The sequence below is a fragment of the Hetaerina americana genome, unplaced genomic scaffold (assembly GCF_022747635.1).
Source record: "Hetaerina americana unplaced genomic scaffold, ioHetAmer1.1.p SCAF_8, whole genome shotgun sequence".
NCBI classification, from domain to species: domain Eukaryota; kingdom Metazoa; phylum Arthropoda; class Insecta; order Odonata; family Calopterygidae; genus Hetaerina; species Hetaerina americana.
The window spans coordinates 1,120,603-1,142,089 of NW_027287427.1; the positions used below are offsets into that span (position 1 = coordinate 1,120,603).

At 43.3% G+C, this 21,487-nt stretch overlaps 1 protein-coding gene across 1 annotated transcript in view; it reads right to left on the bottom strand.

Annotated features, from left to right (window-relative positions):
- Nucleotides 1-21,487, bottom strand: part of Trap1 (TNF receptor associated protein 1) — a 531,360-nt gene that overhangs the window by 174,182 nt on the left and 335,691 nt on the right. The window lies entirely within an intron of this gene.

Here is a 21,487-nt window from a genome sequence, read left to right on the forward strand (position 1 = left end):
TGTACGCAGAGGAAATGATTAAAGAGGCATGGGAAGAACTCGAGGTAGGAATGAAAGTGGGCGGGGAATTCGTAAAATCAGTTAGGTTCGCTGATGACCAAGCTTTAGTTTGTCAGTCAGCCAAGGGGTTGCAAGCATTGCTGAGTGAATTGGAAATTCAGTGCGACACGTATGGGATGGGAATCAATATTAATAAAACCAAGGTTGAGGAATTTTCTAGAAAGAAAAAGGCCAAGTTAAATATTAAAATAGGAGGGCAAAACTAGAGCAGGTAGAACAGTTTACGTATCTCGGAAGTTTTTGGACTACCGCGGTCAAAGTATTAGTGACGTAAGAAGATGAATAGCGCTAGGCAATGAGACTTTCACGAGGAGGATGGAGTTGATGAGAGGGACGTTGAGTAAGGATACTAAGAAAAGACTCGTAGAAACTTTGATGCTGAGCGTAGCTATGTACGGCGCGGAAACGTGGTCATTGAAGCAGGATGATAGACGTAGTCTTGAGGCTTTTGAAATGCGGGTGTGGAGATGAATGGAGAAGGTGAAATGGACAGAGAAGAAAACAAACGAGGAAGTACTTGGTATGGTGGGCGAAGAGAGGGGTTTGTTGGGAGCAACCCTTGGAGGCAGGAAAAGTGGCTGAAGGGGTATTGGCCGGCAGTGGGATGTTGAAGACTGTTATAGAGGGGAAAATGTTAGGGAAACGAGGAAAGGGAAGAAACAGGATAGGGATGTTTGATGGGATGAAGGGAGGAAGAAGGTACTCAGATATGAAGAAGATTCAGGGGGACGTGATGTAGAGTAGGAAGCTGGGTTTTTAGTTTTGTTAGTATTCACAAAATATTTAGTAGGTAGTTTTGTCCATCCAAAACCTACCTTAACCGGTAGTTAACCTTTTAATAATATATATTTATATATAATATATATATAATATATATATATATATATATAATATATATAATATATATTATATATATATATATATATATATATATATATATATATATATATATATATATACACGCTGACGGCGCGATGACGACGGTCGTGCCGTCGAAACGTCAAAACTATATATGTGAGTGTCCTTTCTTTGTGTTTCTAGAATAGTAGTTTTGAGGGGAGGCTGAGACCGACAGCTGAGGTCATTTGCGCCAGAGGGGATGGACAGGAAAGGATGAAGGGTGGAGAGAAACCCGGCGTCGGCGTTAGCCTACTCTTTACGAAAGGCGCCTGGGTGTCCGCAGCTTGACGTCCCATCCGACGGACGGCGTACTCACTCAAAGTGCCCTCCACAAAGCACCTCAAGTAGGGATCGAGATACCTCTGAAAAATATTCTACTCCTTCGGGATTTGAACCCGGGCCCTCTGGGTGGGAAGCCAATAGGATAGCCATCGCACCAATCCCGATCCCCTCCTAGGATTGAAATACTGAATACTGATGATGTAGACATGTACATATGTATGATTAGGTAAGTGATTGTAGAGTTCACCCAGTACCAAGCCCGAAGGTATGTGTAATTACAACATCAGGGTAGAAGGGGGTCAGTATTCTATTCCCTGGGCCGACTATGCTTTCCCATGCCGATCCCCTTTCTATGTTCTATGTTTCTATATTAAAAAAATCTACATTGTGTTTTTATAAATATGTATACATATTTATATGTGTGCGTGTGCATTATGATAATAAATTCACATCTTTTTGAAAATAAAGTTCGAAAAAGCTCTATGGTTGTTAATTTTCCATGCCTTTAGTTGAATCGCCTCTTCTGCCACACACCCCAGCGGTGGCTTGCAGGGTACCATATCGATGACTCAATGATTGTAATCCAATCCAGCCATCATCCGAGAGGCCGTCTTGCCACAATGTTGATCCAGTTTAAATTAAAGACGTTAGAACTATGAAGAAACCTTAAGATTTTCGATAACATCGGACGTAAAACACTACAAGTTCGGTTCTTGCTCACTTGCATGGTTATTACGAGTCAAATTAAGTAGCGCCACCTCAGCGTTAATGAGTCAATTTACTACCACAGAAAGTAATTTGGATTCAGGAACACATGAAGAAAAAAATTGCGAGGCAGGCATCATGTCCGTAGTAATCACGGAGCAATTTGCTCTTCCGAATAATTTCGTCGAGGGCATTAGAATGTCGATGTCTATATTCACCAGTTGCATCGCATTCATTACCTTAGGAAATTCGGCTATTGGACTGACGGTCCCAGGTTCAAAGTCAAGCGTGATGGCTTAGAACGACCCCATCCACGTAATGAAAGCGGCGCGATTTTCCGGCCGTTAGTACTTCGTGGGAATCCGACCGGTGACAAACAAGGAAAGGATCCGGCACCCGTCAGAAAGAGACTCAAATTCAGAAAAAAAACCTGTAGCGCTTATTTCGGGGGTGACCCCCACCCTCGCCAATCTACGCAAACCTTTTGGTTGGCCACTATGGGTTGATGATCCATTTGAGATTGATATTGTAACTTCATACGATCTCAAGAGTATTCGGAAAGATGGTAGGTCCTATTCGGCAAGTCAGCGATGCTCTTTAAATAACTCGGGTGCCGTTAGTTTAAAATGGGTGCAAGGATTTCTATGAAGACAGCAGGCATTCTTCCGGGGGGGAATGGTTGCGCAAGAGAATCCGGGTTAAATCCCCTGAAACGCCACAAGGTTCCGGGCGCTTCGTTTCAGACAGATATGCGAGGGCGAGTCAATTGAAAACGTTAGAAGTGCGCTCAGAATACGAAACGCCCCGCCACTGCCCGGCTAGTTTTCAACCGTTATGGCCATGGATTGCAGAGTGGCACACAGTAACGTTGACACCAGAGCGACAGCAGATGTCCTCGGGAAGTTTTGGCTAAAATAATTAGATATAGTCCAGAGAAAATCCGCCAGATTCGTTAAAAATTGTTACGATAATAGGGCGAAATTGACGGGCCTGAATTAGGTTGGGAGCCGCTTGAGATACCAGGAGAAAATGCGAGGCTTAACACTTTTAGAAAGGTTTAACAAACAAACGAGTTCATAAATGACACTAAAGGAGTTATTATGGCCCCACACTATTAGGTAGGAACGACGAAGTTAATATATATAAGGGAGATGGTAGATTCCAGGACATAAAGATACAAATACTCGTTCTTTCCTCCGGACAATCGAGAATCATTATTGTAAGAAACAAAAGTCATTACTGAAATAGTAAAGACATTGCATATACAAAAGTCAGGGCAAGATTAAATGCTGCGTAGACAAAGGTACATTCGGGCGCATGTGAATGTTAGTTCTAACAACCCCCGCCACCATCCCCTTGCGGCGGATCGTGGGGTATTGTGTAGACGTACGGAATAAATACGTCCTGCGACGAAGTCCGATTGACGTCGAGCTGTGAGCAGGCAAAGGCGTTCACTGCGACATGGCATACGCTGCACTCCACCCCGCCCCGTCAACCGGTGCAACGACTCAAGATTGGTCTCTGAAGTGCCTCCCCCTCGCCCCCACGGAAGTGGACTGCATGCATCGCCACGATCTCAGCCAAATCACTTTTTACATTTATGCACGCACTGGTGAAACCCCGGAATACTCAAGTTACGCGCACATACGATTATAGGACCATGTAGAAAAATTAAAATATGTGCACCCTTCGTATTCAATAAAGAATATATATATATATGTATATATATAATATACTTTTATATATAATTATATATATATATTATATGTATATAATTATATATACAATTATATATATAATTATATATATATAATTATATACCTAAGGTTTTCAATCGAATCTCCATGGTTTGCAACAAAAAGTAGCATCGACGACCCTGGGAAAAAATGAGTGCGTGTCCTTAAAACCCTTGAGAAAAAAGGGTTTCACTTGAGTCTCCTCACTGGCTGGAGTTTGAACGCGACGGGGGTGCTGGCGAGTGGACTGGGGGCGCAGAATCCCAGGGGGAAGGAAGGATGGGATAGAAGTAGGGGCGAAGCAACAATGCGCGAAAACCAAATAAGTGAAATAATAGAGAGGGAGAAGGGCTCACTTCCTCTGCGTTCTTCGCGGAAGTCGGAGGGGTGGATGGCGCGCCGCCTTATCCCTCGGTTCGAATTCAAAACACAATCGATTCGAAAACAGCCGACTGAGCGGCGAGCGCGTCGCATGGGCGCCGGTGACGTCACCGCGCCCTCCCCCTCCCTCCCTCTCTCTCTCTCTGCCGCCAACCCAGGGGGGTGAATGAGGGGAGGGAGAGAGAGAGAGGGAAGGTGGAATGGGCTGCGACGGCGGATAATATGAGCCACTAGCGAAGCAAGGCGAGGGTCCTCGGAAGAGGGCTGAAGACGTGCTCGCGCAATTCACACACACCCCCCCTGCATTCTGCCTGGACCTCACCCCACTTTGTTCACTCGACGGGGGAAGACGATCGCTTCGAAACATTGGAAGCAAATCAAAAATGCGTCGCTGAATTCAGGTTTAGTTGAGGTCCCATTAAATGCTATAAATGTGACCGTATTGCTCCATTCGGCGTGAATCGCACATCACCATTTGCACGAACGCTTTGTGTTTCCAGAACGTATTTAAAGCAGGACTTGCGAACGCAGCGTAAAGGAGCTTACTTAACTTTTGAACGTTGTCATGGTAACAACAGTAGCGTACTCCAAATATTAGAGCAGCTAGGCTGGGAATCACTCACGGAGCGAGGGTAAAATCACAGACTGAAACTCCAGCATAAATTGGAAGGAAGTCTCTTTAGCGGTGATGTTGAAAATGTATTATTACCCTCGCCGTACTACGGTAGTAGAGAGATCATGTCAATATAATTACAGGGATTAAGTTTAGAACAGATCGATTTGAGATATCATTTTTTCCACGAACGATAAGGGATCAGAATAACAGTCTGACCGCGGTAGAGTGATGTTTGGGAAAAATTATTCTGGTGTGTATTCACCCCGTGCTATAATCCATGGTGCTAGCTTGGAGAATATGTGTCAATAAATATATAAATAAAACGCAGTAATCATTGCTATCTTCACGAAAGTAAGAAGTACTTATCGTGAAATGTTCATTATTTTACGTGATCAATCTGTTCCGCCCCCCCCCTCCACCGGACTACAACCTTGACCTGGTGGAAGGCCTTGTGTGTTCCGATGACCCATAGAGCTGTGCTGGCGGGAGTAATAATAATTGCTCCTGTTAGGGTCACCCATGCCAGATAGGTCGAAGGTTAGGAGCCAGACGAGAGGCAGTCCACGCAGCCTCTGTTCCTCAGGGAGGCGGCTGCAATGGCGTCTGACCCAGGAGGGGCGGCCAGTAAGTGATGGTGTCACGTTAAAAGCACTTTTGAGGAAGGCAACGGGAAACCATCTCAATTATCATTCCCAAGATTTAAATGATGGACAAAACAGAGATTTTGAGTCCTGGAACTACGGGGCTCGGCCCAATCGGCCGTCGGTCGTACCCGGCAGCGGGGAGGCAAGGCCTCCGCGGTCGTCATCCTACGAAACCCTTGCAAGGGAAAACCAGCTGCAGCAGGACAGAAGACGCAGGAGAAGAAGGCCAAATTAGTTAGAATAGGAACGTGGAATGTTAGGACAATGATGAGGACAGTGAAACTAGAGAATATTAAGCGATAGATGGAAAGGGGAAATATAGAGATTTTAGGTCTATGCGAGGTGAGATGGAAGGATAGCGAGGATTACTGGAGTGATAATTATAGAATAATATACAGCGGCGGGGACAAGAGCCAACGAAGGGTTGCCATAGTACTAAATAAAGAGGTAGAAAGAAGCGTAGTCGACATAGAGCAGGTAACGGATAGAATACTACTAGTAGAGATAAAAGTAGAACCGACGAACTTGGTTATTATTCAGGTATACATGCCACCGAGCAACCATAAGGAAGAAGAGGTCGACAGGATATACGATCAGTTAAGAGGACATAATCGCGTGTGTTCCTGCAGGGAAACATTTGATAGTGATGAGGGATTGGAATGCGACGGTCGGCGAAGGAAGTGATGGTGATGAGGTGGGGGACTACGGTTTAGGCACAAGGAATGACCGCGGGGAGAAAGCAGTTCAGTTCTGCAGGAGACAGGGGTTAGTCATCACCAACATTTGGTTTAGACACCACAAAAGACCCAGGTATACATGGAAAATGCCAGGTGACTCAGAAAGGTATCAGCAAGATTAAATCCTGGTTAGACAAAGGTTTAGGAACAGTGTGATAAATTCGCACAGCTTCCCGGAAGTGGATGCGGACTCAGATCACAATTTAGTTGTTATGAAATGTAGCGTACGCTTCAAAAAGATAAGGCAGGGGCGGCGAGTTAGAAAATGGAATGTAGAAGCATTAAATGCTTTGAAAAGGAAGGAATACAAACAGGCGGTAGAGGAAATCATCGAGGATGGCAGAGAGCTAAGTACTATCGAAGACAAATGGGAAAGTATCAAGATAGGGTTATCGAAAGCCGCAAAAGACACTATTGGAACCGTTAACTCTAAAAGGATTAGGAAACCATGGATCACGGATGAGATGATTACAAAGATGGATGAGCGGCGGAAGAATGTAAATACAGAGTTAGGCAAAATGAAGTACAAAGAATTAAACAATAAATTGAGGCGGGCAACAAATAAAGCAAAAGAAGCATGGTGGAAGACGCAGTGCGAGGATATGGAAAGTTTGCAGAGGAAGGGTGAAATTGGTGCGCTGTACAGGAAAGTGAAATCGTTATCGGGAAGTGAGAAAGGAAGATCTATGTTGACAGTTAGAGATAAGGCGGGTAAGATAATAGTTCACAAAGGAAAGACGAAGACTGGCACGTTTTAGCGAAGAAATCAAGCAAAAGCGGCCGCAGTTGGCTAAGAGAAAAGTGTTTTTTCATCAAGGCAATACAACAGCTCACAAATCCGTTTTTGCGATGGCCAAAATTCATGAATTTAATTTTGAATTGCTACCTCATGCACTCTATTCGCCAGATTTTGCCCCCTCCGATTATTTCCTGTTTACAAACTTGAAAAATGGCTCGGCTGTCAAATTGTCTCCAACCGCGAAGAAGTGATTTCGGTAGTTAATGGCTATTTAGAGGAGCAAGACAGTTCTTATTATAAAAAGGGCATAGAACTTGTAGAACATCACTGGGAAAAGTGTATAGAACTGAAAGAAGATTATGTTGAAAAATGAATACAATTTTTTCCAAAATGTTTGCGTTTTCTTGGTTGGGTCGATTACTTCTGGGACCCTTCTCGTTGAAGCAAACTTATACACCTTCCGTATATGTACCTTTTAATCGGGGGATGGTAGATAGGTCAGAGAGGGAGGGTAAGGGATGGTGGAGGGGTAAAAATGTCAAAATGTAAGTGGGAGGAAAGGTGAATTACATTTTTCGGTGTCAATCGTTGACTTGGAAGAGTGGTAGGTCTGGGAGTGGGGAGTGAGTGGGAGGGATAAAAAATGTTGTTGGCAAGTTCATCTTTGCAACGGACGTTTTTCAACACTTCCAACCGCTCCAAAGCATCGAATCTTCGACTTTTATTTTCAAAATGAAGAGTCTTAGTCACAAAGTCACTTTTGTGGTCACTTTCGATGAGGTGCTTCGCAAACAGGGATGTTGTGTTCTTATTTTTTACACATGTTTGGCGTTCTTCAATTCTTTCTTTGAGCTTTTGTCCTGTTTGCTCAATATCGTACTTTGTGTTACATTTCGAGCACTTCAATTCATACACTCCACTCCTCTCGTTTTTGGGGACTTTGTCTTTAGTGTGAGAGATCAGGTTCTTGAGGCATGAAGTAAAAGGCACATTTAATTTTTTCTCAAATTCGCCGAAGTAAATACCTCTCCTTATCAATCTTTTTAATTTTTTCTTTCGGTAAACTTTTGAATGCTTTTTAAGAAATATTCCCTAGATAGAGAATTCGTCGCCATTTGGCAGTGGGATCTTTTAGATATTCGGGGTGGTAAAGGTGGCTTAAGGCTTTTTTCCTATGTTCCTTCCAGTAAAGTTTATTAATGAGATCTTCTGAATATCCACCGTTAACTGCTAACTTTTTAATTGCATTAAAATCAAGTGTGTGGAATTACAAAGTTAATAATTACATTTCAATATGTTTTGCAAATTCAATAAAGTTACGCCTGAGACACCAAATCTCCGTAAAACATCCCCATCCCCGGGTGATTCCTTTTTCATTCGAAACATGACGAGGAGAAAAAACACTTAAGCACGCATCAAAGCGCTCCGAAAGTGAAAAACCAACGTGTTTCCGACACCGCGACTTTGACACGCGCACCAAAAGCTCTTACTACCTTTTTTTTATTAATATATACCCTGCAAGCCCCCAACAGGGTGTATGGCAGGGGGTTGAATACACACCAGAATAGTTTTATCCCAACATGACTCTACCGGAATCGAAAAAAATTATTATGATCCCTAATCGTTCGTGGAAAAATTTCTTCAACGTATAGTAGGAATAAGAAAGGTTCGATGAAACTTTCTTGGGGAACACCTTAAGTAACTTCTACTGCATTTGAGCTAAATCCATTTGTCACTACTTTTTGAACCCTACCATTCAAAAAGTCTTAATCCTAGCGGGTAACCGTCACCCAACGCTCCCTCCCTCTCGGCACCAACAAAGCTCCCCCCACCCGACCACACCTGGAGTGAAAACCACGAGCCAAGGCGAGGACACGCCCACGCAAGGGAGCACACCGCACCCCACAAATATCGAGGTGTCGTCGGTGGAAGCGATATCCACATGAAATATGGAGCCTCGGATACTGCCGTCGCGTCGTCATCGCAATCCTGAATCGCACCCTGCATTTATTCGCACAACGATCAGTCGACACATGTGACGACATCCAAGGTTCTATCGATCGATTTCCTGCACTAAAACACACTCTCCGCACCAAATGCACCACTTGGGTGCACAAGTCTTCCTAACCCGCTGCCCAGGCAGAGCTAATAATTAAAATTCCAGCGCTGCAACCCTATAATATACCCTGCAAGCCACCGCCAGGGCATGAGTACACAACAGAATAATTTTACCCGAACATGACACAACCGCGGTCGAACAATGTTATTCTGATCCCTCTTCGTTCGAGGAAAAAAATGACATCTTAAATCTATCTGTTCTGCACTTAATTTCTCTAATTTTATTGACTTGTCTCCTACCGTAGTACGATAGGGGTATACATTTTCAATATCACTGCTGAAGAGACCTCCTTCCTATTAATGCAAGAGCTTCAATGCGTAATTTCACCAAAAGCGTGTGGGTCTCACGATTTTCGTGAGTATTCGACGGTTTGATGCCTTTGAATTTCGTCTCATGGCACAAAGCAAAACGTACGTAGTCCCGGCGTTTTCACGAATCACTGGAACAGGTTGCCAAGGTGCACAATCACGCTTGGCACAAGGTGTTCGGGAAAAATCCTACGAAGGAAAATCTCCTTACGATTAGCGATTGCAAAAGAGCACGAAGAAATGCGGTCCTCGAACAGTAATCGCATGGATTATCGGAAAACACATTTAGAATCACCGAAAAATCAATACCTAGGATTACTGCCATGCACACTTGTACAGACCTAACGGTACTTAGGATTCAAACCTGGCAACAGGCATGGAGATATAAGCGCCTATTTTATTCTCCTAGGTGTGCGTTTACTTTAATAATTTGAATAATTATTAAATCGCCTTATCTTGGGAATAAAAAAACCTCGACGAGAAAAAGTAGAAGAGTAAATCCTACTCTCAAAAGCATCACATAAGCCAGAATTTACACGAGGAAAATGGTGAGAAGATATCCCAACCCACACACCGCAGGGAGGGAGTCAACATACACGCGTGGCAGGGGGTGAATAAACACCAGACTAATTTTGGCCCAAATGTTTCCCACTTAGCGCGGTCGAACAACGTTATAATAATGCCTTATCAATCGTGGAAAAAACATCTTAAACTTATCTGCTCTCCACTTAATCTCACCAATTTTTTGACATGATCTCTCCTACCGTAATACGATGGGGGTAATAATATATTCCAAACAACCCTGCTAAAAGACTCCCTTCCAATTTATGTAAGAGCTTCAATCTGTAATTTAACCTTCGCCCCGTGAGTGATTCCCAGCCTAGCTGTTCTAATATTTTGGATACGCTACTAAGTTTATAATAACGTTTTAAAAATCTAGCTCTTCTACGCTGCACGTGATCCAATTCGACAATTAATCCAACTTCGTGAGCATCCCATTGATACGTGCGCACAGACCGCATCCCGGTTGGTCACACACCTCGAAACAGCTCGATTAATTCGCAAAGTTTTCGGGAGAGTATACAGATTATGATTTCAATTGGAAGCATATGATAATTCAGTACTGATAAAATAAAACGTCATATTCTTCACGATAAAGATGGAAGGATGCTTGAGAAAACGGTACGTAGAAGCATTAACCCGCATGAAAAGAAAGGAGTAACGGCAGGCCGTAAAGAGAATTATCACTCAGGAGAGAAAAATGATGATGACAATGTAAGAAAAATGGGATTATCGCACAAGTACATAAAAGTGAATTCGACAGCCGAAAGCATAGTAATAGGAAGAGCACGTACAGAAGAAAGGAGAACCAAGAATTATAGACGAGACGACGAGGAAGATAGACGAAAGAAGGAAATGGCAGAATATAAACGCAGAAATAAAGTAAAACGAGTTGAATAATAAGCTAAGGCAGGAAACTAAGCGTAAGGCGGCAGAAGCGGGATGCAGGGCGCAATGAGAGGATATGGAAAGTTTAAAATCAAATGGTGAAATAGGTGCTCCATAAAGGAGGATGAACTGTCAGGAAATAAGAAGGGAAATTCCGTGCAAGCAATCAAATATAAATTAGAAAAATTATTACTTGAACCGAGGAAGATTGAAATGAGACGGAAGGGATAAATAGAGGAGTTCCATGGTAAAGATATGTAAGCCGGCGAGACATGGAAAGACAATATGATGCAGATGGGGATAGCTTAGGTCCAGGCTTACTCGATGCCGAGATATAAAGGATATTAAGGGAATTGAAATCAAACAAGGACGTGGGGATGCATGGCATTCCCGCGGAACTACTGAAGGTTTTAGTAAAACGTGGGAGGGGGTCTTATGTGCTAATTAGTTACATTACTGAGAAAAGAATTTGGCCGAAAGAATTAGTCAGATCAGTGTTATTTCCCATTCCAAAAAATGAAAAGGCAGCTTATGTGAGGACTACAGAGCAATAAGTTTGATTTCGCACGCAGCTAAAGTGGTTCTCAGGATCATCAATGAAGGGATGGAGAGCAGGGCAAATGGATACATAGATGGATGGTATCTTCTTCCATTTAACCCTTAAAGGGATGGGGATGATCATTTTCGGTTCAGCAAGGGCACGCGTAAATTCCTAGCTATGGTGAGGCCACTAATAGGATCGGGGTGTATTTATTTGCTTTGCGCACTTAGTGAGGGTATCATATTGAATGAATTGGGAAGAATTATTGAATTAAAGGGAGGAAATAGAAGCAGACTTGAGGGTTAGGTGTCTTATCCACAATCTGTACACTCTCAAACTGCTCAGAGGTGAGTGAGGGATGGAGAGGCCGGGATGGGCAGCGTAGTCCGGGTGTGTGTGTACTGCTACGATGTGATATCTGCAGTTCAACTCTACGATATTTTACAACGAATGGAAATATGTCGCCCATGGAAAGTCACTCCTTTTCCATATGGTGTAATATGGTCATCTCTCTAGCAGGGAAAAGGATAACTTTATTCGGCTTTTCGAATTTTCTACATGAATTCAGCACAACCGGTGACAATCACCGCTTTACAGCATATCGCGGAAGTGTTTATAAGAACGCGCTGAGGCAGATGGGGGTCTCCTCGTCGAAGCATTAGCGTCGCCTTGTACCAAGCAGTAATCAAGTGTTAAGCAAGTCTTTGGAAAAGGCTCAGGGAAGAACTGCAAGACGTATTGAGACCATGAGTTGCATGACCATACATTGGAAGAATTCCCCATTCTTACCTTTCAGTTCTGCGTCACCTGTCTCGTTAAGGAAAGGCCTGTCGTAAGGGTAGTTTTGGTTGATTTTTATTCACTTTTTTTAGCATAAAAATAACTAATATGTGGGGCGAATCAACCCTGGTTGTGAATTGGATCTTCCTCCAATGCATGCATACAAGTTAAAACGTTATTTGTTTGTTTTTTTACGAATATTTTCCCTTCCTCTCCCATATCCTCCCTCATTACTCACCCTTCTCACCAGGCGTTGCTTGCACCCCCTGCCACACACCTTTTTGGTGGATCGCGGTGTTTCTATGTCGAAGTCGAAAATTAGCTCCAAGAGAAGAGATGCAAAAACGTGTGTAAATGGCGACGGGTGTCCAGGAGGAATGAGTTGGGAGTCTTTTATTGAAGAGGAGAGCAGGAAAGACTACGGTCATTGGATAGACCCTCGGAGGAGTGATTACTGCCCTCGGTACTTCGGTAGGTTGGACCACGGGGAAAAAATGAGGGGTGCGTAGACGGACGCCGCCTCGGAGAGGGTCAAGTGCCCGCCGCTCCTCCCAAGCCACAAACACTATCAACAGGTAATCACAACTAAGTCCCAAACATTTGAGACGAAACAAACTACTTTTAGCTCAAAAAGTATACTTTTCTATTAGTCGAACAAAATCGTTTTCGCTTGATGTAGGTAAGCGTGCATTTCTGTAAGAGTGCGTCGCTTTATAGACACACGGAAGCATATATATAAACCTTATGGGGAGCTATATAGGACAATATTAGGATCCGCTTTAAAAAAATCGACTTCAGCAAACGGGTGGTGGGGAAATGTAACGAGAGAGTAAAAGAGAGTTGACATTTCGCTCTAGTTAGAACTCATTTGGAGTAAGCCGCAAGTATTTTCGGGCCTTGGAGGAAAGCGTGGCTACAAGAATAAGATCCGTAAAAAATTGCTACGATAAGAATACGGGTGTGATAGGCCTTTGAGGGGAATTAGACTGGGAGTCAGTTGAAGAGATGCGACGAGAAAAGAAGCGAGACTTACAGACTTTTGAAAAGGTTAAGAAGAAACGAGATTAACGATGACACTAATTAAGGAATTAATATGGCCCCGAAAAATCAGAAATAATAATAATATTAAGAAACCGAAGTAATTTTAGAAACATGAAAAACATTTAATTTACAAGCCAGGAAACCATTAAATGCTGCGTGGACATAAGGTATATTCGGATGCGTGTGTAAGTTAGTTGATAATATGCGTATGTGCATGTGCGTAAGGTAAAAAGGTTTTTGCATGAAAATATACGCCTCTTGGGTTGTGAACTGGCATAAACTTGATTGGTCTTGCAAGTGGTTTTATTCGCTTTTACGGGTGGTGACCTAACAGCCCCCGCCACACGCCCTAGCGGCGGCTTTTGGGGTACCATGTAGATGTAGATGAAGCCTATATTATTCATATCTATGTTTGAGCATACATGGCTAGTAGCCACAATACCTGCAGCCACAGCAATCCCTTGCGGCGGCTCGCGGGTAATGCGTGGCTGTAAATGTAATCGCAGTCGATGAGCATAGGTACGCACATCGCGCACGCTTGCCCCACGCCCCTGGAGGGGGGGCAGTCGCCGAGCGACAGGCGCGTGGAATGGGCTAGGGATGCGGAGGAGGTGGGGGAGGTCCGCGGGTGCAGGTGGGGGGAGGGGGTCTTGTGCATTGATGCATACGCTTCCCATGCGAGTGGAAGCCATTAATAGACCCTGTCCCTCCGCAGTGCCCCCCACTTCCCCCCCCCCCAAGCGAACATATTCCTCCTTGCCCGCCCGGCTCTTGAAAGAGGAAAAAAACAAACCCCGAGGTCCGCATGCCCGGGGGAAAGGGAGCGCGCGCGGAGGGAGTTAAAAAGAGTCCGCTCCAGCGACTGCTAACTCATCCTCGCGGACTTCAAAAACGAGGGGGAAAAAATCGAGATGCGATTTTCGAAAAGGCGCTCCCCCTGTCGACGACCCACCCACGACAGGTGTGTGCGTGCATATGTGTGTATGTATATATATATATATATATATATATATATATATATATATATATATATATATATATATATATATATATACACACACACACACATATATATACACATACACACGAGCATTTCAGAAAAAATGCCTTTGAAATCTTTGTTAGGTCGGCAACTTTTCAGACCACCCTCGTATAAGAATATCATCTTCAATAATTAAGGCCTGGGGGATGTTAACTATAGGAACATTTCTCCATTATCAAGTTGAAAGCCGTTCAGGACCACTGTAAATTTTGCAAGAATGCGATATATTCGAAACAAGTGGAGTTAGCTTTAGAAAATCTCCAATCAGATTATAGTTTCGTTTAAACTGTGATTTACTGCATGATACCTGGGCCTATTTTACCGTCCGCTGTGCACTCAGAAATTTAAAGCAATCAAAACCCGCAATAGGTAGGAATCTATTCGGGCGGGTCCACAGATAATTTAAGTTAAGACATGGTCCAATCAACTGCGCATTGCAAGTCTAACATAAATAAATCATCATCACCCGCACATCACGTTAAGGCTTTCGCCCAAGGAGTGTGCCGGAAATAGCTTAGATTACGGAGATAAGTACATATAAGGGGAGAAAAAGATCTTAGTATGAGGGTAACCTGAAAACTAATGCACATATCCTTGAAGACCACACACAAGATGACCTTCGGAAGCACTCCTAGAGACATGTGGAAGTAACATTCCCCCTCAACACGTATGTGAAGGTTTGAGGTCGTTACATTCAACCTGTGTATTTTGAGAAGCGGAAGTATGGAGACATGTTCTAGTGCTTTGCCGACGTGAGTTAAACAGCGTGACTTAAAAAGTGACTCCTACTGAGATTCATCGTCGCTTGAAGGCTGCTTATGGAAACGATGCTGTTGATAGGTCTACTATAAATCGGCGGGTGGTAAAATTTCGTGGCTGCGATCCTCGAAAAGCCAAAATTGTTGATGAAAAACGTAGCGGACGTCCGATCACTGCCACAGACGATAAGCATCGCAAACTCGTCGAAGATTTGATTCAAAATGACCGGCGAATCACTCAAAAGCGCATCGCAAACCCTATTGGAATACCCAAGGAACGTGCCGGCTCCATTATTGAACAATTGGGGTAGCGTGGAATCTATGCACGATGGGTATCACGCCGTCTGACTCCATACTTCGCGCGCAACCGATTCCACACCCTCCTTATTCCCCCGATCATGCGCCTTGCGATTTCTTTTCCTCAACCCAAGAGACACCTCAAGGGTATTAATTACACCTTGGACGATGAGGTGAAGGCAGCTGTCAAGTTCTGGATTCAAGAAAATTCGCGTTTGCATAGCACTAGGACACGTCTCCAACGTCATATTAAGAAACAAAAGGCATGGGAATAGTACAATTACAAGTACATTATGGAGATATGCATGTTTTATCAAGAATACCAGTGCTGTGTATATTTACCTTAGCAATTACATTAATATCTACATCAATACCCTGCGAGCCACCAAAAAGGTGTGTGGCACGGGGTGCAGCACTTGGAGGAAAGGGTAAGGGATGAGGGGGTTACGGTTTTCCAAATGGATGGGGAAAGGTGGAAGGGATCTGCAAAAAAATAATACATAAATTTACTAGGATAACCATACGCAGTCGCTACCTTGTAGGTTAATACTTATTATGTAGAGCCGGCTAGTGGGGGATTTCGACTACAAGCATTCTGGTCTCTTATTGTTCTTGGAAAAAATAACCATTTAAAGCTGCCAGTCTTGCAGTCAACCTCTCTAATCTTACATTCGTGATCCCTCCGCCCGTAATACTTTGGGGTTCGTATTATGTTCTTGATGTCATCGGAAAATGACCCATCTTTAAATGTTTTTCATAAGTTTAATCTATATTGTAAACGCCGCTGTGTAAGGGAATCCCAGCCTAAATTTTCTAGCGATGTAGTTACGCTACTGTCACTGCGGTCAAAACAATTTTTGACAAATCTAGCCCCCCTCCGCTGAACTCGATCTAATTCTGAAATCAAATTTACCTCTTGAGGATCCCATATACCGGCAGCATACTCTAGGTGGGGCCTGACTAGGGCAAGAAAACATCGTTCCTTCACTTTTTCGTCACATTTGCCAAGCACTCTTTTTCCACATCCCAATTTTTTATTAGCGCGACCGCATATTTCCCGTATGTGCTTTCCCCAGGACAGATCGTGAGTAATTGTTACACCCAAGTATTTAAAGGAATCTACCCTCGCGATTTCTGTTTGTTTCACTTTGTAACTAAATGCGGGGGTGCCACTCTTTTCCCAAAAATTTATTACTACGCATTTTTTCAAATTTAATTCCAATTGCCATATATCGCACCAAGTCTGAATTGCATTTAGGTCGTTAGCTAACGTGACTCTGTCTTCGCGACTTCGAATGTCCCCATAAATCACCGCGTCGTCAGCAAAAAGACGGAGCCTGCTATTAACCACGGTACTGAGGTCATTTATGTAAATAAGAAACAAGAGGGGGGCCTATGACACTTCACTGTGATACACCCGACGTGACTTTGACAGTATCGGATGATACACCGTCCAGGACGACTGTTTGAACGCGATTTTTTAAAAATTGTCTAATCCAGCATATAATACTCCCGTGTATTCCATAAGTGTCTAACTTCGCGAGTAACTCGCAATGAGGCACTTTATCAAGAGCTTTTTTAAGATCTAGGAATATCGCATCAACTGGAATATTACTTTCACTGGAATGCATTATATCATGAACAAAGAGTGCGAGTTGAGTTTCTACCTTTACGGAACCCGTGTTGGTTATTAATCAATAAATCTTGGCTATCGAGGTACCTCATAATGGAACTAACAATAATGTGCTCAAGAATCTTACATGAGATGGAGGTGAGCGATATTGGCCTATAATTACTGGGGTCCTCCCGGTCTCCGTTTTTACATATGGGTGTCACAGAAGCTATCTTCCAGCCGCTTGGCACGCTTTCTTCTGATAATGATTTCTTAAATATTACATTAAGATAAGGGGATATTTCAGACGACAGTTCTTTATACACGCGAGCCGGTATCTCATCAGGTCCCGGAGATTTGTTGGGGTCGATGTTTTTAAGGAGCAACTCTAATCCGCGGATGGATAAGTCGATTGCTTGCATTGGCTGCAGAAATGTTTTCGGAAGGTTCTCTGGTGTATTCGGGGAGCATTTGTTGAAAACACTGTGGAAGAATGAGTTCAAAATGTTGGCTTTATCTAAAATACTTGTTACTTTATCCCCCTTTTCGTTGTTCAATGAGTTTACGGTGGACCTTTTTTCCCTGCACTTCCCCGACGCAGGACCAAAACATCTTTTGGCTATCGTTTTAATGTTCACCTAATTTTTTCCTTTTGAATTACGCTAGCGCCTTCCGGAAGGCCTTCTTGGTAGTGGACCTAGATGCTTTGTAATTTTTTATAGTTCCGTTGATTTTATCAGGGGAGGAATCTTTAACAGCGTTTTTCATTCTGGCATGGCACGCCCTTTGCCATCTTAGTGATTTCCGTACTTCCGAGTTGTACAAACGGGGTTCCTCATTCTCTCTTATATATTTACTAGGTATAAATCTCTGTATTGCTGAACCCACCGTTTCATCTAAGCGATTATTTCAAATGAGTTAATACGTTGCGTAAATACACCTATAAAGTCAAATATAATGAAACTGAGGGAAAATTATTACGGAAATGATTTAAATAACGTTAAAGAGTGGATGAAGACTAAATGAATGGACATTAATTGTAAGAACATCAAAATAATGAATTTTAGAGACCACTGGACTCTACTTCGGATGCAATAGAGGCTTTGAATAACCAAACAACGCATTTTATCCGCAAGAACACGAAAAGCGACAATATAGTTGGGGTTACTTCAATCTTCCTTCAATAGACTTGGGCAAATACTGCATTAATTCTGCTGCAAGAAACCGCGATTCATGCTAGGCTACCCTTAATAGGTTCACCGCCAACACAATGAGCCAAATAATGACAACACCAAACCCTGGCAACAACGTTCTAGATCTTTGCTTAAAAAACCCATCCCGAAATTGTCACACATTTCCATGTGACCCAAGGAATAAGTGACCACCAAGCAATTGTAATAGAATTGTCTGTTTCGGTACACAAAATCGTTATACCCAGAAAGGGTCCGTTCGAGAGAAGTAACTTCAAAGATCTTGCCACTTGCTTTAGAAAATGCCCGCAATCACACATTACGAAAACGCTCAACACTGAGGCTGAGGCTTCATGGAAGCATTTGTTGGATTTAGTTAGCGACATATAGTATATCCCCACGAAAGAGACAAACGATAGTAAGGAGCCACGTTGGTACAACAGGGAGGTGAGAAGGGTTTTAAGGCAACAAAGGAAATCACACTCGAAATACATAAAAACTTTGAAAAACAGCCAAGGAACGACTTCTGAAAGTCCACGAAAAAATACTCAACACATTGTAGGGAAACAAAGAAAGTAATGCAAAGCGCCTTAGTAAATTTCAGGAGAAAAATTCCGGGCGATTACTTGGAAAGTGACCGTAAGGCATTCTGGTCGTACGTTATATGTAGAGTCCCTCAAGAGCTCCAATGGTAAAATAGACGTACATACAGACATCACCCAAAAAGCGAATGTTTTAAATAACTTCTTTCAAAGCGTGTACACTGATGGCAGAGTGAAACCCAGTGAAAGCCACGGCACGCCTATTGCAAAGATGGATGATATTAGAATTACGAACAAAAGAATCACGACACAACTCCCCGACATAAAAAGTACTAAATCACCCGGACCAGAGGATATTTCTGCAAGGGTACTCAAAGAGCTCGCGACAGAAATTGCAAATTTATTAATGCATGTGTAACAAATCAATTTCACAAGGTGCCGTTCCCCTGGACTGGAAAATAGCCAACATCAGAACTATGTATAAAAGCGGAAATAAAGAAGACCCCGGTAATTACCGACAATCATCGTCAACCTCCAACTCGTGTAAAGTCTTGGAACACATTATTGTTAGTAACGTGATGGAATTCCTCGACATTCGTAACCTACAGGGTCGCACCCAAAAGTGGTAGGACTGATTTTTTTACAAGAATTTTATTGACGATATACTTACATCGACTTAATAATCTTCAAAGTATGCTCCTTGAGCCGCTACACACTTAGTATAACGTTGCTCCCATTCCCCGTACGCTGGAAATTTTCTTTGGGGATGCCGTAGATGACCCTCGTCGAAGCCTCTTGAACGGCCTTTTTCGAGTCAAAACGTCGTCCCTTGAGCTGTCTTTTCATCAGGGGGAAGAAGAAGAAGTCCGGTGGCGCCAGATCGGGAGAATAGGGCGGGTGCGGCAACGTGGCAACGCCGTATTTGGCCAGGAGCTGTCTGCACACACACGTTGCCTGTTGGTCGACACTCAGAATTTTCGGCACCATCTTGGCGCACACCTTGCGCATGGCCAAATCCTGTGAAATAATGCGTTGGACGTTGGATGCAGACAGACCCAACTGGCCTGCAATTTATTCACTGGTTAAGCCTCGGTCTGTGTTCAGCAGTGTCCTCACTCTGTCCACATTCGTGTCGGTTCTTGCCGTCGACGGCCGTCCGGAGCGATGGTCGTCTTCAACGAGCTCCCTACCCTATTTAAACAACTTGTGCCACTCAAATACTGTGGAACGGCTTAAGGCAGTGTCCCCATAAGCCTGCTTGATCATATCGGGGGGTCTCAGTTGTCGTCTTCCCGAGTTTCGCACAAAACTTCACGGAATAACGTTGCTCTAAATTCAGATTTATTTTGTTTTTCGACGCGGACAAAAAACTTGCTTCACTAAAAACTGTGTCCTCACTCAACGACAGCCCGCAGGCGACTGAGGTTGGTGTCTTCTGTTGCTAAGAGCCCCCTCCACCTTACCCTGCCAGGCAGACCCCCCTCTACCGCTCCGTTCGCGCCAGAGAAAATCATTCCTACCACTTTTGGGTTCGACCCTGTATTATCCAACAGGCAACACGGACTCAGAAAGGAGAGATCATTTGAAATACGATTGGGAATTCATATGCGCGACCTTCTACAATCGGGGGGAAGAGGCAAACAAGTAGATGCGATTAGAAGAAACTACGGGAGATACCGCAAAAGTAACTTTTTCACAAAGTCATCCGTAATAACAATGCAATAATTTTAGAATGTAAAAATAATTCGCCTTGACTGGGATTCGAACCCAGATCCCTTGATACCTATCCGATTGCTTTAGCCAGTTAAGCTAACGATTTAATCAGTTAAGCTATAGATTATAATTTCGGAGTGTTAGAGGACATCTTGATAGCTTAACTGGCTTAAGCAGCACTCGACCGGATATCGAGGGACCCGGGTTCGAATCCCGATCAAGGCGAATTAATTTTACACTGTGAGATTGTTGCATTAAAAGCAAATGCGATATTCTAGGATTTTAAAAACATCTTCGATATATTCTCGCAGGCTAAATGGATTCACAAGTTTCAATGGCATGGAATAAACGAAAGAGTGATGAAGTGGATTCGGGATCTCGGGAAAATTCGAATTCGGGAAATGGCGAATGGCCCAAATCGTGAATCACTAAAAAATGACTTAAACAAAATTAAAAAATGGTGTGAAGGATGGGGGCTGGAATTAAATACGAAATGTGAGTCCTAAGAAATGTACTGTCGTGCATTTCCTAGGCCTGACATTAAGCATGAAGCGAGCGTTTGGGATCCATTTAAAAAAATATTAATTACAGAATTGAATAGGGTAGAGAGAAAAGCCGCTAGGTTCGGGAAAAACTCGTACCGAAGGACACAAAGCGTCATATACATTTGATACAGAATCTGGGGTGAGAACCTTTAGATATGCGAAGACTCAGGGGCTACATTAAACTTATTACAAAAACGTAAAGCGTGCGGTTTTGCGACGTTGGAATAATAATTAGTCCCCTTAATCAATTACATAGGCAGGGCTGACAATTACTGCAAAATCAGAGATATTGTCAGAATGATAGATTCTAGTATTCGTTTTTACCGCGCACTATTCGTGACAACAATGAAAGGGGGAGCACCTAAGAAAGGTAATAGGTACGCGCCGTAGAAAATAGGGCTGTAGGACAAGATTAAATTCCCAATAAAACACACTCAAAGTCTGGCGTCCTGACGCCCCCCGCCATGCGCCCTTGTATCAGGGGGGATGTAGGCGGATGTATATAAAGTCTATTGCATTTGTGAATTGCCCGTCCGAAATGTGATGAATACTAACCTGTAATAAGTGTCTGAATTGCACGTATGCCGGCCCTCTTTTGACGTACTTCCTCGTCCTCTTCGTATAGGGATAGAAATAGCTGCTATCCAAGCCATAGTCATAATATATTTGGGCATGTTGCATGATCGGTGTTCGGTCGACCCCTTTCCACGCTGTTTTTGGTGAATTGCGGGGCGCCAGGTGCACGAGGAA